This window comes from Oncorhynchus nerka, linkage group LG10, assembly GCF_034236695.1.
Source record: "Oncorhynchus nerka isolate Pitt River linkage group LG10, Oner_Uvic_2.0, whole genome shotgun sequence".
NCBI lineage: Eukaryota > Metazoa > Chordata > Actinopteri > Salmoniformes > Salmonidae > Oncorhynchus > Oncorhynchus nerka.
In genome coordinates this window covers 12,110,105-12,126,947 of record NC_088405.1, presented here as the reverse complement: position 1 = coordinate 12,126,947, position 16,843 = coordinate 12,110,105, and positions in this window count along the sequence as shown.

Below are 16,843 nucleotides of genomic sequence, written 5' to 3'. Positions count from 1 at the left end.
GAAGAGAACAGTTATACAATTGTATAACACATTTCATGTAATTCCACTCATTTTGCCATGGGGTGGGAAAAACCAGTAAGTTGAGAGCCCAACTGATAGAAATCTGAAACCTTTTGTCGGGCCAAACGAAACGTTATCGTGGGCCAAGTTTGACAAGCAGGCCCCAGTTTAGTCAGTCCTGCTCTAGAGCCTAACCGCGTACCCCTTCAAAGTAGGAGGATACATCTGCAAATAAAGGATGATTGGTCATTGGTCAGAATCAATCCGATCAGATTGTGATGTCATGATATGGACCAGAACAGGCTGAAATTCCAGGATTTCTTTTCAAACAGCTCTTACACAAAGGGCATTATCATCATTAGTTATTTCTACCTCTTTATTGTAAAAAATATAATTAAAAAAAAAACTGGAAAATCACGTTAGCTAATTAGCACAAGTGGTCATATCTGACTTCTGTAAACGAGTGTCGTAACATGGACATCTGGCCGTGGGAACACTAACTCTATGAAGGTGTGTAGGTATTTAACCTTTAAAAAATAAAAAAAGGTATTACTTCTCGCTGATATTAAAGTTACGTTCCCTATGTTTCCCAAAATCATACCGCAAGCGGTTCATGTTTAGAGCAAGAGTCAGGGTTCTTAACGAAGGTCCCCAGGAAGAAGATGCCTTCAGCAATAGACACTGAAGGTAGTTGGTGTCTATGAATGGAGGTAGTTACAGCTAGCGAGCTAACTTTTAGCAAACTAAACTGGTAATCAGAAAGGTAGCCTGTCAAAATCATCTGAGCATATATCTAACGCTGTGGGTTATTTAACCAATAAGGCCTGGATACAGCCCTTAGCCGTGGTATATTGGCCATATACCACAAACCCCTCAGGTGCCTTAATGCTATTATAAACTGGTTAAATATTTGTTTTGTCATACCCGTGGTATACGGTCTGATATACCATGGCTGTACCATGTCCTGCCGTAGCAGGGCCCCTCTGTGTGGAGGACTGTAGCAGGGCCCCTCTGTGTGGAGGACTGTAGCAGGGCCCCTCTGTGTGGAGGACTGTAGCAGGGCCCCTCTGTGTGGAGGACTGTAGCAGGGCCCCTCTGTGTGGAGGACTGTAGCAGGGCCCCTCTGTGTGGAGGACTGTAGCAGGGCCCCTCTGTGTGGAGGACTGTACCATGTCCTGCAGTAGCAGGGGCCCTCTAAGAGCTACACTCTCTGAAACACAGGGGGGCGGGAGGAACGATGGATAGGTTTGGAGAGCGAGAGAAAGGAATGTTGGTTAGGTTTTACACAGGAGAGAGAGGAACGTTGGTTAGGTTTTACACAGGAGAGAGGAACGTTGGTTAGGTTTTACACAGGAGGGAGAGGAACGTTGGTTAGGTTTTACACAGGAGGGAGAGGAACGTTGGTTAGGTTTTACACAGGAGGGAGAGGAACGTTGGTTAGGTTTTACACAGGAGGGAGAGGAACGTTGGTTAGGTTTTACACAGGAGAGAGAGGGAGAGGAACGTTGGTTAGGTTATACACAGGAGAGAGGAAGAGGAACGTTGGTTAGGTTTTACACAGGAGGGAGAGGAAGAGGAAGAGGAACGTTGGTTAGGTTTTACACAGGAGAGAGAGGGAGAGGAATGTTGGTTAGGTTTTACACAGGAGAGAGTATAACGTTGGTTAGGTTTTACACAGGAGGGAGAGGGACGTTGGTTAGGTTTTACACAGGAAAGAGAGAGAGGAATGTTGGTTGGGTTTTACACAGAAGAGAGAGGGAGAGGAACGTTGGTTGGGTTTTACACAGGAAAGAGAGAGAGGAACGTTGGTTAGGTTTTACACAGGAAAGAGAGAGAGGAACGTTGGTTGGGTTTTACACAGGAGAGAGAGGGAGAGGAACGTTGGTTAGGTTTTACACCGGAGAGAGAGGAACGTTGGTTAGGTTTTACACAGGAGAGAGAGGGAGAGGAACGTTGGTTAGGTTTTACACAGGAAAGAGAGAGGGACGTTGGTTAGGTTTTATACAGGAAAGAGAGAGAGGAACGTTGGTTAGGTTTTACACAGGAAAGAGAGAGAGGAACATTGGTTAGGTTTTACACAGGAAAGAGAGGGAGGGGAACGGTGGTTAGGTTTTACACAGGAAAGAGAGGAACGTTGGTTAGGTTTTACACAGGAAAGAGAGGGAGAGGAACATTGGTTAGGTTTTACACAGGAAAGAGAGGAACGTTGGTTAGGTTTTACACAGGAAAGAGAGGGACGTTGGTTAGGTTTTACACAGGAAAGAGAGGAACGTTGGTTAGGTTTTACACAGGAAAGAGAGGGAGAGGAACGTTGGTTAGGTTTTACACAGGAGAGAAAGGAAAGTTGGTTAGGTTTTACACAGGAGAGAGAGGAACGTTGGTTAGGTTTTACACAGGAAATAGAGGAGAGAGGAACGTTGTTTAGATTTTACACAGGAAAGCGAGAGGGGAACGTTGGTTAGGTTTTATACAGGAAAGAGAGGAACGTTGGTTAGGTTTTACACAGGAAATAGAGTGAAAGAGGAACGTTGGTTAGGTTTTACACAGGAGAGAGAGGAAGAGGAATGTTGGTTGGTTTTACACAGGAAAGAGAGAGGAACATTGGTTAGGTTTTACACAGGAAAGAAAGGGAGGGGAACGTTGGTTAGGTTTTACACAGGAAAGAGAGAGGAACGTTGGTTAGGTTTTACACAGGAAAGAGAGGGAGAGGAACATTGGTTAGGTTTTACACAGGAGAGAAAGGAACGTTGGTTAGGTTTTACACAGGAGAGAGGAACGTTGTTTAGATTTTACACAGGAAAGCGAGAGAGGGGAACGTTGGTTAGGTTTTATACAGGAAAGAGAGGAACGTTGGTTAGGTTTTACACAGGAAAGAGAGAGAGAGAGAGGGACGTTGTTTAGGTTTTACACAAGAAAGAGAGAGAGGGGAACATTGGTTAGGTTTTACACAGGAAAGAGAGAGAGGAACGTTGGTTGGGTTTTACACAGGAGAGAGAGGGAGAGGAACGTTGGTTAGGTTTTACACCGGAGAGAGAGGAACGTTGGTTAGGTTTTACACAGGAGAGAGAGGGAGAGGAACGTTGGTTAGGTTTTACACAGGAAAGAGAGAGAGGAACGTTGGTTGGGTTTTACACAGGAGAGAGAGGGAGAGGAACGTTGGTTAGGTTTTACACCGGAGAGAGAGGAACGTTGGTTAGGTTTTACACAGGAGAGAGAGGGAGAGGAACGTTGGTTAGGTTTTACACAGGAAAGAAAGGGAGGGGAACGTTGGTTAGGTTTTACACAGGAAAGAGAGAGGAACGTTGGTTAGGTTTTACACAGGAAAGAGAGGAGAGGAACATTGGTTAGGTTTTACACAGGAAAGAGAAAGGAACGTTGGTTAGGTTTTACACAGGAAAGAGAGGGAACGTTGGTTTAGGTTTTACACAGGAAAGAGAGGAGAGGAACGTTGGTTAGGTTTTATACAGGAAGAGAGAGGAACGTTGGTTAGGTTTTACACAGGAAAGAGAGGAGAGTTGGTTAGGTTTTACACAGGAAAGAGAGGGAACGTTGGTTAGGTTTTACACAGGAAAGAGAGGGAGAGGAACGTTGGTTGGGTTTTACACAGGAGAGAAAGAGGGTTAGGTTTTAGAGGAACGTTGGTTAGGTTTTACACAGGAAATAGAGAGAGGAACGTTGGTTAGGTTTTACACAGGAGAGAGAGGAGAGAGACGTTGGTTAGGTTTTACACAGGAAAGAGAGAGAGGAACGTTGGTTGGGTTTTACACAGGAGAGAGAGGGAGAGGAACGTTGGTTAGGTTTTACACAAGGAGAGAGAGGAACGTTGGTTAGGTTTTACACAGGAGAGAGAGGGAGAGGAACGTTGGTTAGGTTTTACACAGGAAAGAGAGAGGAACGTTGGTTAGGTTTTACACAGGAAAGAGAGAGAGGAACGTTGGTTAGGTTTTACACAGGAAAGAGAGAGAGGAACGTTGGTTAGGTTTTACACAGGAAAGAGAGAGAGGAACGTTGGTTAGGTTTTACACAGGAAAGAGAGGAGGAACGTTGGTTAGGTTTTACACAGGAAAGGAAAGAGGGAGGGAACGGTGGTTAGGTTTTACACAGGAAAGAGAGGAACGTTGGTTAGGTTTTACACAGGAAAGAGAGGGAGAGGAACATTGGTTAGGTTTTACACAGGAAAGAGAGGGACGTTGGTTAGGTTTTACACAGGAAAGAGAGGAACGTTGGTTAGGTTTTACACAGGAAAGAGAGGGAGAGGAACGTTGGTTAGGTTTTACACAGGAGAGAAAGGAAAGTTGGTTAGGTTTTACACAGGAGAGAGAGGAACGTTGGTTAGGTTTTACACAGGAAATAGAGGAGAGAGGAACGTTGTTTAGATTTTACACAGGAAAGCGAGAGGGGAACGTTGGTTAGGTTTTATACAGGAAAGAGAGGAACGTTGGTTAGGTTTTACACAGGAAATAGAGTGAAAGAGGAACGTTGGTTAGGTTTTACACAGGATAGAGAGGAAGAGGAACGTTGGTTGGTTTTACACAGGAAAGAGAGAGGAACGTTGGTTAGGTTTTACACAGGAAAGAGAGGGAGAGGAACATTGGTTAGGTTTTACACAGGAGAGAAAGGAACGTTGGTTAGGTTTTACACAGGAGAGAGAGGAACATTGTTGGTTTTAGGTTTTAGGTTTTACACAGGAGAGAGAGGAACAGGAGAGAAAGGAACGTTGGTTAGGTTTTACACAGGAGAGAGAGGAACGTTGTTTAGATTTTACACAGGAAAGCGAGAGAGGGGAACGTTGGTTAGGTTTTACACAGGAAAGAAAGGAACGTTGGTTAGGTTTTACACAGGAGAGAGAGGAACGTTGTTTAGATTTTACACAGGAAAGCGAGAGAGGGGAACATTGGTTAGGTTTTATACAGGAAAGAGAGGAACGTTGGTTAGGTTTTACACAGGATAGAGAGAGGGAGAGAGAGGGACGTTGTTTAGGTTTTACACAGGAAAGAGAGAGAGAGGAACGTTTAGGTTTTACACAAGAAAGAGAGAGAGGGGAACATTGGTTAGGTTTTACACAGGAAAAAGAGAGGAACGTTGGTTAGGTTTTACACAGGAAATAGAGTGAAAGAGGAACGTTGGTTAGGTTTTACACAGGAAAGAGAGAGGAACGTTGGTTAGGTTTTACACAGGAGAGAGAGGAACGTTGGTTAGGTTTTACACAGGAGAGAGAGCAGAACGTTGGTTAGGTTTTACACAGGAGAGAAAGAGAGGAACGTTGGTTGGGTTTTACACAGGAAAGAGAGAGGAACGTTGGTTGGGTTTTACACCGGAGAGAAAGAGAGAGGAACGTTGGTTAGGTTTTACACAGGAAAGAGGGAGGACTGTTGGTTGGGTTTTACACAGGAGAGAAAGAGAGAGGAACGTTGGTTGGGTTTTACACAGGAAAGAGGGAGAGGAACGTTGGTTAGGTTTTACACAGGAAAGAGAGAGGAACGTTGGTTAGGTTTTACACAGGAAAGAGAGAGAGGAACGTTGGTTGGGTTTTACACAGGAAAGAGGGAGAGGAACGTTGGTTAGGTTTTACACAGGAGAGAGAGGAACGTTGGTTAGGTATTACACAGGAGAGAGAGAGAGGAACGTTGGTTAGGTTTTACACAGGGACCGGAGAGGGAGGACCGTTGGTTGGGTTTTACACAGGAGAGAGAGCGGAACAATGGTTGGGTTTTACACAGGAAAGAGAGAGGAACGTTGGTTGTGTTTTACACAGGAGAGAGAGAGAGGAACGTTTGTTGGGTTTTACACAGGAGAGAGAGCGGAACAATGGTTGGGTTTTACACAGGAAAGAGGGAGGACTGTTGGTTGGGTTTTACACAGGAAGAAGAGAGAGCGGAACAATGGTTGGGTTTCTTCATTCCTCCACCCTTTTGCTTCACCCTTTGCTCTTTCAGGCCGTGGATGTGTTGGATGTCTCTGGTCTGCTCCAGAAGGGCCCTAAGTTCCTGGTTCCCCCGGGCCGCCGGGACCCTCTCTGTCTCCAGCCGCTGCCTCCGGGTCCTCTCCCTGGCCCACAGCCCTCTCCGTGATGCCTCCAGCTCCAGTCTGTCTAATTGGGACTGCTCTCAAAGCCACCTTCTCCTGCTCGTTCTTCTTCTCCCTCATCCTCCTCAGTCTCCCCTCCTCCTGCTCCTCATTCTCCCTCACCGCGCTCCTCTCCCTTGGGATCCCTCTATTCTCCCTGAACCAAGCTGCTGGGAACGTGGAGTGAATCGAGACCAGCCTCCTGTCCAGAGCTCCTCTGGTCCTCCATGGAAGTCCTCTGGTCCTCCATGGAAGGCCTGGTTCCTTCAGGGGTGCGGGGGCCTGGGTTCCCCAGCCCGGGATTCTCCAGGTGGGTTAGGAAGGCCCGGGGGTCCCCTCCACCATTCCCTGCCCACCTCGGGCTGTCCTTCAGGGGGTACAGACGGGAAAGGATGAGGGGCAAACAAGTCTGGTTCTGGAGCTGGGTGAACAACAGTCACAACAGAAGGTGTTGATAAATACTGGACTTGTGTTGCTGGCTGGTGTTCGGCACGAAACAGAAGAAACGGTAGAGGGGCGGTACTATCTGAACTTGTCCAATAGGAAACGTTTTGCTACGGTGTGACCTAATGAACATGGGTTCTGGTGAGAGTAGCCTGAGGGTGAATCCTCAAAACATCAGAGGGGGGTGAGGAGAGTGGCGATCGTAGAATGTGTGCATTGTGACACGTAACCACCTCTGTTCTCCTGTCCAAGTACCCCACTGTCTAGGAATGTGGTACTTAGTCAAATAAAGAAGGAAAAGTCTAACTTTGGGATATGATGATTAGAGCTGAAACTATTGGCATAAAAAAAAAACATTTTATACAGTGTTGCCACAACTCTCACACACTAACTTAACGAGCACTTGGACCACAAGTGGGCACAATCAGAGACACAAACACAATGTTTATTCATCATATATTCAATGTTTCCATTGAATTGTAATACAATATACAGTATCATCACCATCCTGAGGCTGTCTGCACACATACAGTGCAATTCATTTAGAACACATTATGCAGATGTAATGTGATTTAGAACACATTATGCAGATGTAATGTGATTTAGAACACATTATGCAGATGTAATGTGATTTAGAATACATTATGCAGATGTAATGTGATTTAGAACACATTATGCAGATGTAATGTGATTTAGAACACATTATGCAGATGTAATGTGATTTAGAACACATTATGCAGATGTAATGTGATTTAGAACACATTATGCATATATAATGTGATTTAGAACACATTATGCAGATGTAATGTGATTTAGAACACATTATGCATATGTAATGTGATTTAGAACACATTATGCAGATGTAATGTGATTTAGAACACATTATGCAGATGTAATGTGATTTAGAACACATTATGCATATGTAATGTGATTTAGAACACATTATGCAGATGTAATGTGATTTAGAACACATTATGCATATGTAATGTGATTTAGAACACATTATGCATATGTGATGTGATTTTAGAACACATTATTCATACCGTGGGGCAAAAAAGTATTTAGTCAGCCACCAATTGTGCAAGTTCTCCCACTTAAAAAGATGAGAGAGGCCTGAAAAAAAAATCCAGAAAATCACATTGTAGGATTTTTTATGAATTTATTTGCAAATTATGGTGGAAAATAAGTATTTGGTCACCTACAAACAAGCAAGATTTATGGCTCTCACAGACCTGTAACTTCTTATTTAAGAGGCTCCTCTGTCCTCCACTCATTACCTGTATTAATGGCACCTGTTTGAACTTGTTATCAGTATAAAAGACACCTGTGCACAACCTCAAACAGTCACACTCCAAATTTCACTATGGCCAAGACCAAAGAGCTGTCAAAGGACACCAGAAACAAAATTGTAGACCTGCACCAGGCTGGGAAGACAATCTGCAATAGGTAAGCAGCAAGATCTCACCCCGTGGGGTCAAAATGATCACAAGAACGGTGAGCAAAAATCCCAGAACCACACGGGGGAACCTAGTGAATGACCTGCAGAGAGCTGGGACCAAAGTAACAAAGCCTACCATCAGTAACACACTACGCCGCCAGGGACTCAAATCCTGCAGTGCCAGAAGTGTCCCCCTGCTTAAGCCAGTACATGTCCAGGCCCGTCTGAAGTTTGCTAGAGAGCATTTGGATGATCCAGAAGAAGATTGGGAGAATGTCATATGGTCAGATGAAACCAAAATAGAACTTTTTGGTAAAAACTCAACTCGTCGTGTTTGGAGGACAAAGAATGCTGAGTTGCATCCAAAGAACACCATACCTACTGTGAAGCATGGGGGTGGAAACATCATGCTTTGGGGCTGTTTTTCTGCAAAGGGACCAGGACGACTGATCCGTGTAAAGGAAAGAATGAATGGGGCCATGTATCGTGAGATTTTAAGTGAAAACCTCATTCCATCAGCAAGGGCATTGAAGATGAAACGTGGCTGGGTCTTTCAGCATGACAATGATCCCAAACACACCGCCCGGGCAACAAAGGAGTGGCTTCGTAAGAAGTATTTCAAGGTCCTGGAGTGGCCTAGCCAGTCTCCAGATCTCAACTCCATAGAAAATCTTTGGAGGGAGTTGAAAGTCCGTGTTGCCCAGCAACAGCCCCAAAACATCGCTGCTCTAGAGGAGGTCTGCATGGAGGAATGGGCCAAAATTATTTATTTAACCTTTATTTAACTAGGCAAGTCAGTTGAGAACAAATTCTTATTTTCAATGACAGCTTAGGAACAGTGGGTTAACTGCCTGTTCAGGGGCAGAACGACAGACTTGTACCTTGTCAGCTCGGGGGTTTGAACTTGTAACCTTCCGGTTACTAGTCCGCTGCTCTAACCACTAGGCTACCCTGCCGCCTTGAGGGACATGTGTAACCCATAAAGCACAACCAGACAGTATATCAACTGTCTGTACTTGTTCATCGACTGTACCCTCACCCAAACCATCACCCCGCCTCAGTGCTTGAGGCGTCACTACAGACCCTGGTTAGAATCCAGGCTGTATCACAACCGGTCGTGATTGGGAGTCCCATAGGGCGGCGCACAATTAGCCCAACGTCGTCCGGGTTTGGCCGGGGTAGGCCGTCATTGTAAAATAAGAATTTGTTCTTAACTGACTTGCCTAGTTAAATACAGGTTAAATAAATAACATATCCCTTCCCCCTTCTATTGTTTATTGTCACGTTTGGATGTTTGTCAATGTGCTGTTGTTGTCTTTGTAAATGGAAAATAAAAAGTATAAATAGGAAAGGAAGAAAGTGCTGTGTCCGTCTCTCAATAGTGCAAAACGAATAGCCTGTTTTCCACCACAATGGAATGATCTAATGAAGTTAATCAGTCCTCATTTCCGATCCTTCAAAGTAGCTCTTGCACGTAAGGTTTTTGTTTCAACCACTAGTAGGCGCTGTAGGCTTTAATTTGCACAGCAATCTCACCAGTTCACTTCTGAAGACACAAGGTGGCGCTGTTTATAGTTTACTGAGTGAGAGGTGTGTATATACACACACCACTACTACACACTGTTTATAGTTTACTGAGTGAGAGGCGTGTATATACACACACCACTACTACACACTGTTTATAGTTTACTGAGTGAGAGGCGTGTATATACACACACCACTACTACACACTGTTTATAGTTTACTGAGTGAGAGGCGTGTATATACACACACCACTACTACACACTGTTTATAGTTTACTGAGTGAGAGGCGTGTATATACACACACCACTACTACACACTGTTTATAGTTTACTGAGTGAGAGGCGTGTATATACACACACCACTACTACACACTGTTTATAGTTTACTGAGTGAGAGGCGTGTATATACACACACCACTACTACACACTGTTTATAGTTTACTGAGTGAGAGGCGTGTATATACACACACACTACTACACACTGTTTATAGTTTACTGAGTGAGAGGCGTGTATATACACACACCACTACTACACACTGTTTATAGTTTACTGAGTGAGAGGCGTGTATATACACACACCACTACTACACACTGTTTATAGTTTACTGAGTGAGAGGCGTGTATATACACACACCACTACTACACACTGTTTATAGTTTACTGAGTGAGTATACACACACCACTACTACACACTGTTTATAGTTTACTGAGTGAGAGGCGTGTATATACACACACCACTACTACACACTGTTTATAGTTTACTGAGTGAGAGGCGTGTATATACACACATCACTACTACACACTGTTTATAGTTTACTGAGTGAGAGGCGTGTATATACACACACCACTACTACACACTGTTTATAGTTTACTGAGTGAGAGGCGTGTATATACACACACCACTACTACACACTGTTTATAGTTTACTGAGTGAGAGTGTATATACGTGTATATACACACACCACTACTACACACTGTTTATAGTTTACTGAGTGAGAGGCGTGTATATACACACACCACTACTACACACTGTTTATAGTTTACTGAGTGAGAGGCGTGTATATACACACACCACTACTACACACTGTTTATAGTTTACTGAGTGAGAGGCGTGTATATACACACCACTACTACACACTGTTTATAGTTTACTGAGTGAGAGGCGTGTATATACACACACCACTACTACACACTGTTTATAGTTTACTGAGTGAGAGGCGTGTATATACACACACCACTACTACACACTGTTTATAGTTTACTGAGTGAGAGGCGTGTATATACACACACCACTACTACACACTGTTTATAGTTTACTGAGTGAGAGGCGTGTATATACACACACCACTACTACACACTGTTTATAGTTTACTGAGTGAGAGGCGTGTATATACACACACCACTACTACACACTGTTTATAGTTTACTGAGTGAGAGGCGTGTATATACACACACCACTACTACACACTGTTTATAGTTTACTGAGTGAGAGGCGTGTATATACACACACCACTACTACACACTGTTTATAGTTTACTGAGTGAGAGGCGTGTATATACACACACCACTACTACACACTGTTTATAGTTTACTGAGTGAGAGGCGTGTATATACACACACCACTACTACACACTGTTTATAGTTTACTGAGTGAGAGGCGTGTATATACACACACCACTACTACACACTGTTTATAGTTTACTGAGTGAGAGGCGTGTATATACACACACCACTACTACACACTGTTTATAGTTTACTGAGTGAGAGGCGTGTATATACACACACCACTACTACACACTGTTTATAGTTTACTGAGTGAGAGGCGTGTATATACACACACCACTACTACACACTGTTTATAGTTTACTGAGTGAGAGGCGTGTATATACACACACACTGTTTATAGTTTACTGAGTGAGAGGCGTGTATATACACACACCACTACTACACACTGTTTATAGTTTACTGAGTGAGAGGCGTGTATATACACACACCACTACTACACACTGTTTATAGTTTACTGAGTGAGAGGCGTGTATATACACACACCACTACTACACACTGTTTATAGTTTACTGAGTGAGAGGCGTGTATATACACACCACTACTACACACTGTTTATAGTTTACTGAGTGAGAGGCGTGTATATACACACACCACTACTACACACTGTTTATAGTTTACTGAGTGAGAGGCGTGTATATACACACACCACTACTACACACTGTTTATAGTTTACTGAGTGAGAGGCGTGTATATACACACACCACTACTACACACTGTTTATAGTTTACTGAGTGAGAGGCGTGTATATACACACCACTACTACACACTGTTTATAGTTTACTGAGTGAGAGGCGTGTATATACACACACCACTACTACACACTGTTTATAGTTTACTGAGTGAGAGGCGTGTATATACACACACCACTACTACACACTGTTTATAGTTTACTGAGTGAGAGGCGTGTATATACACACACCACTACTACACACTGTTTATAGTTTACTGAGTGAGAGGCGTGTATATACACACACCACTACTACACACTGTTTATAGTTTACTGAGTGAGAGGCGTGTATATACACACACCACTACTACACACTGTTTATAGTTTACTGAGTGAGAGGCGTGTATATACACACACCACTACTACACACTGTTTATAGTTTACTGAGTGAGAGGCGTGTATATACACACACCACTACTACACACTGTTTATAGTTTACTGAGTGAGAGGCGTGTATATACACACACCACTACTACACACTGTTTATAGTTTACTGAGTGAGAGGCGTGTATATACACACACCACTACTACACACTGTTTATAGTTTACTGAGTGAGAGGCGTGTATATACACACACCACTACTACACACTGTTTATAGTTTACTGAGTGAGAGGCGTGTATATACACACACCACTAGTACACACTGTTTATAGTTTACTGAGTGAGAGGCGTGTATATACACACCACTACTACACACTGTTTATAGTTTACTGAGTGAGAGGCGTGTATATACACACACCACTACTACGCACTGTTTATAGTTTACTGAGTGAGAGGCGTGTATATACACACCACTAGTACACACTGTTTATAGTATTTTCCTCAAAACATTACTATGGAAACAGTGTGTACTAATACCATACTACTATTAAATAACTCAAATTATTTTCTATGATTTTCAACAATTGAGGATCCCTAACACGTCTACTACCATGTAATTAATCACAAACAGCTTCCATATACACTGGTTTGAAAACAACACCACAATAACAACCTGACACAGACTTTATCGCCCCTCTACTTTGCAGGCTAGTATCAATCTACATGCTCTCCCAAACCGTGCCAGAGTTCCAATATCTCCACTAGTCTGTATTATATCTAATAACACACTGCACTGGCTGTGCAACAACAACACAAGTCAATATAGGTTTGCTGTGGTGGAACTCCTAGAACACCAGGGTCAGAACCCTATTATGATGTAATGAATAATGTATGTAAATGAGCTGTCCCCAATCACAACCAGACAGAACAAGATTTGACCAGTCTAATCCTGAGTGAGCGGGTTTGGTTGCTCACTTGCAATTCTCACACATGTGTAACAATGAATTCCTGTGCGAGAGAGAGAGTGAGAGCTGTTGACAGGGGAAAGGAGGAAGGGAGGGGCACAAATCACAGGCAACCTAACCATTTTTCATTTTCAAATAATACCGCTCTCTCTCTCTGAAGTCAAAAAGTGACTTTTTTCTCTGACAGGTTCATTTGAATAGTTTTATTGGGACAAGTCATGACAGGATAGTTAAATGATGCATGCTATAGAAACATAGAATAGGTAGAATATATCTCTATAATATGATACGGAGTGAAAGCTGACTGTATGGAGGGACTTTTAAAAGTCCAGTGACAGCTGCACATTGGTCAGTCAATATTTGCAAACATTACTCAGTCAAAATAGTGCACTTATAATACGTTTAGAGGTGGCTATGTCCCTTTTCAAAAGAAGAATAGAGGTATATCCCTCGATGTACACGAAATAACCCTCAAACAAAACCATGAGAGTAATAGAGAAGTCCAGATATTACACACAGGTGTAAAACAACCCTCAAACAAAACCATGAGAGTAATAGAGACTCCAGATATTACACACAGGTGTAAAACAACCCTCAAACAAAACCATGAGAGTACGAGAGAAGTCCAGATATTACACACAGGTGTAAAACAACCCTCAAACAAAACCATGAGAGTACGAGAGAAGTCCAGATATTACACACAGGTGTAAAACAACCCTCAAACAAAACCATGAGAGTACGAGAGAAGTCCAGATATTACACACAGGTGTAAAACAACCCTCAAACAAAACCATGAGAGTACGAGAGAAGTCCAGATATTACACACAGGTGTAAAACAACCCTCAAACAAAACCATGAGAGTACGAGAGAAGTCCAGATATTACACACAGGTGTAAAACAACCCTCAAACAAAACCATGAGAGTACGAGAGAAGTCCAGATATTACACACAGGTGTAAATCATATGCTGCCTGATTTGTCTGCCAATCTGTTAATATATTATATTCAAATCAGACAAGCTGTCGTTACAAGCGCAGGCTTGTTACTGTGCCTGCAGCTTGTCACGTTAGTAGGATCTGTAGTTCACCTTATTGATTAATGAAGATAACCCATGACAACGTGTTCATGTACACAACAGTCTTCTTCTCTCTGTAGGCGGCCTGATGGAGGCTAGCTAATGATAAACGTCTTGGTTTTGTATCAATAAAGAAGAATGTTTCCATCAATTTCAATTGCCTTATAAGTTGTGACTGAATAATACCTGACATATCTGTTCCTCTTATCTATTCACTGAACCCATTGCAATGTAAACAACAGAAACTGAACGTATATAGCTTTTATTTAACCAGGTTAGAATCCCTTTGAGAATAGAAACCTATTTTCTCTTGAGGCAGACCTAAATCTCAGAATCTTTTTTCAACAGTCCGTGCACACAGTCAATCCCAAATGGCATCCTATTCCCTATATAATACACTACTTTTGACCAGAGCCTTATGGGACTAGGGTGCCATTTGAGCCGTCCGTTTGTCTACCTGTTAAATTTAAACCTGAAGGAGCTGAGATCACTGAGGGACGTTCCTCAAACGCTGCTTTTTTTTCTCTCAAGTTCCTGGAAAGTCGACAGCCCTGTTTGTTTTCCTTTCAAGGTGGAATTTCTTGGAATTTCACATTGACTTCAAGAGAAGAAGAAGAAGATGAGAGAAAATCTAAGCCAGAGGGGACTATACACACTCTTTCAAACATTTACTGAATGACCTGCATGGCTGAGGACTTATCTTGGCTTGAGTGTATATTTCTATATATGGTTTACCTAAATGACTCTTCATTGCTGTTATCTTACAGGCGTGGCTGTAGTAGGCTAGTGAAGGCATCCCGTTCACACATAGACAGGAAGATAAAAAGAAATTCTGTGTGTATCCAGCACATATTGTTAAAATATGCTTAAACCCAAAAAGCTTTGAATGAACAAATATTCTTCAACCCAAAACGCTTTGTAGAATACAGGTCAATTAACATTTGACAAAAAAAAGAAAAATGTGAACTTCCACTGGACATCTGCTCGTCAAACATCTCATTCCAAAATGATGTGCATTACTATGGAGTTGGTCCCTCCTTTGCTGCTATAACATCCTCCACTCTTATGGAAAGGCTTTCCACAAGCTGTGAGTGTTGCAACTGACAGGCAATATTTGTGCGCTACGCCCTTCAGCACTCGGTGGTCCCATAGAACTTGTGTGGCCTACCACTTAGGGCTGAGCCGTTGTTGCTCCTAGACGTTTCCACTTCACAATAACAGCACTTACTTGACACGGGCAGCTCTAGCAGGGCAGAAATGTGTCAAACTGACTTGTTGTCAAGGTTGCATCCTATGACAGTGCCATGTTGAATATCATTGAGCTCTTCAGTACGGGCCATTCTACTGCCACTGTTTGTCTATGGAGATTGCATGGCGGTGTGCTCAACAGGTGTGGCTGAAATAGCGGAATCCACTAATTTGAAGGGGTGTCCACATACTTTTGTTCATGTAGTGTGCATTGTAAAATGGCAATCAAACTTGTGCAGAATAGCATGCAATGACAGTGTGCATGGTCTGCTTAATTGATGACCATGTTTGTTTGTGTGCAAAAGTATAGAAAATTAAAACCACACACTGATTATTGCACGTGTGTAATTGCCATGTAATGATTGAAAATCTGCTATTAATGTCTCTCTCTATGATAGCTCAAATCACACAGCACATTGAATTTGAGGGTAACAGCGTTGTGTTGCTGGGTAAGGTAGCCTATAGAATAATGGAACGTACGTCCTTCTCAAACCTCGCTCTCAATTATGTTAGCGGATGACTTTACTAGTACGGCTTGCCGACACTAAATCCAGTATTTTTCCATCAAGTGGCACGCTGGGTCACGTGACAGTTAGGGTTTAAAAAAACGCTGTCATGTTTGCATCCTTTACAGAGAGTAGCAATGATACGACATATTTGTTTAATTCTCCTAAATTGCAATCGGGACTAATGTTACATGGTCTTTGATGCTAACGTCATGTTATGAATTGAAGAGGGACACCACATAGCGTGGACATTTCCCTTCCATGTCATTTTTGTAAACTTGTGCAGTGCGCGGATTCATTGTAACCACTCCCACTCGTGGCTGGTGGAAAATTACCAGCAACAGGCTCACGAGTCAGGCGATTGTATTGTGGACTGTATCTCCTTTACCTAATGAAAACACGTTTCCTCTTTGTATCTCGTGTAGGTTGCACAGCACAGACTAGTGAATTGCAATGTCATGATCACAACAAAACAGCGTGATGGTGAGCTGGGTCGATAACGAAATTAAATGCTGTTGATAAGTCACACATCCTTTTGCAATGGATACAGTGTTGGAAAATCATATGTCTCTAAACGTCAATCAAGTCAAGACTATTGTGCAATACTAGTGACACTTCTCAAGTTGCAAAGTGATTGTTGATTGTTAACAAACGCGCACACAATGGCAAAACAATATTGAAAGCACTATTTGCCATTCACGTTGTAGGCATTGAAAAGTCCATTCTGCTTGATCGGAGTCCGCCCTCTTTTTTCTGACCACGGGCGGAGCAGTCGCGTGGGTGCCTGGACGAATTTAAATTGATTGACAACGGAGTTACCCAATAGAGTTTAAGCAACGATGTCCGTAAAAAACAACCCCACCAACGGGAGTGTAAAATGGGCGTGACGTTAGTCCAAACTTTCCGCGGCGCCATCGGCTGAAAACTAAACCGAGATGGAATCTCCCAGTCTGAACCGGTTTCA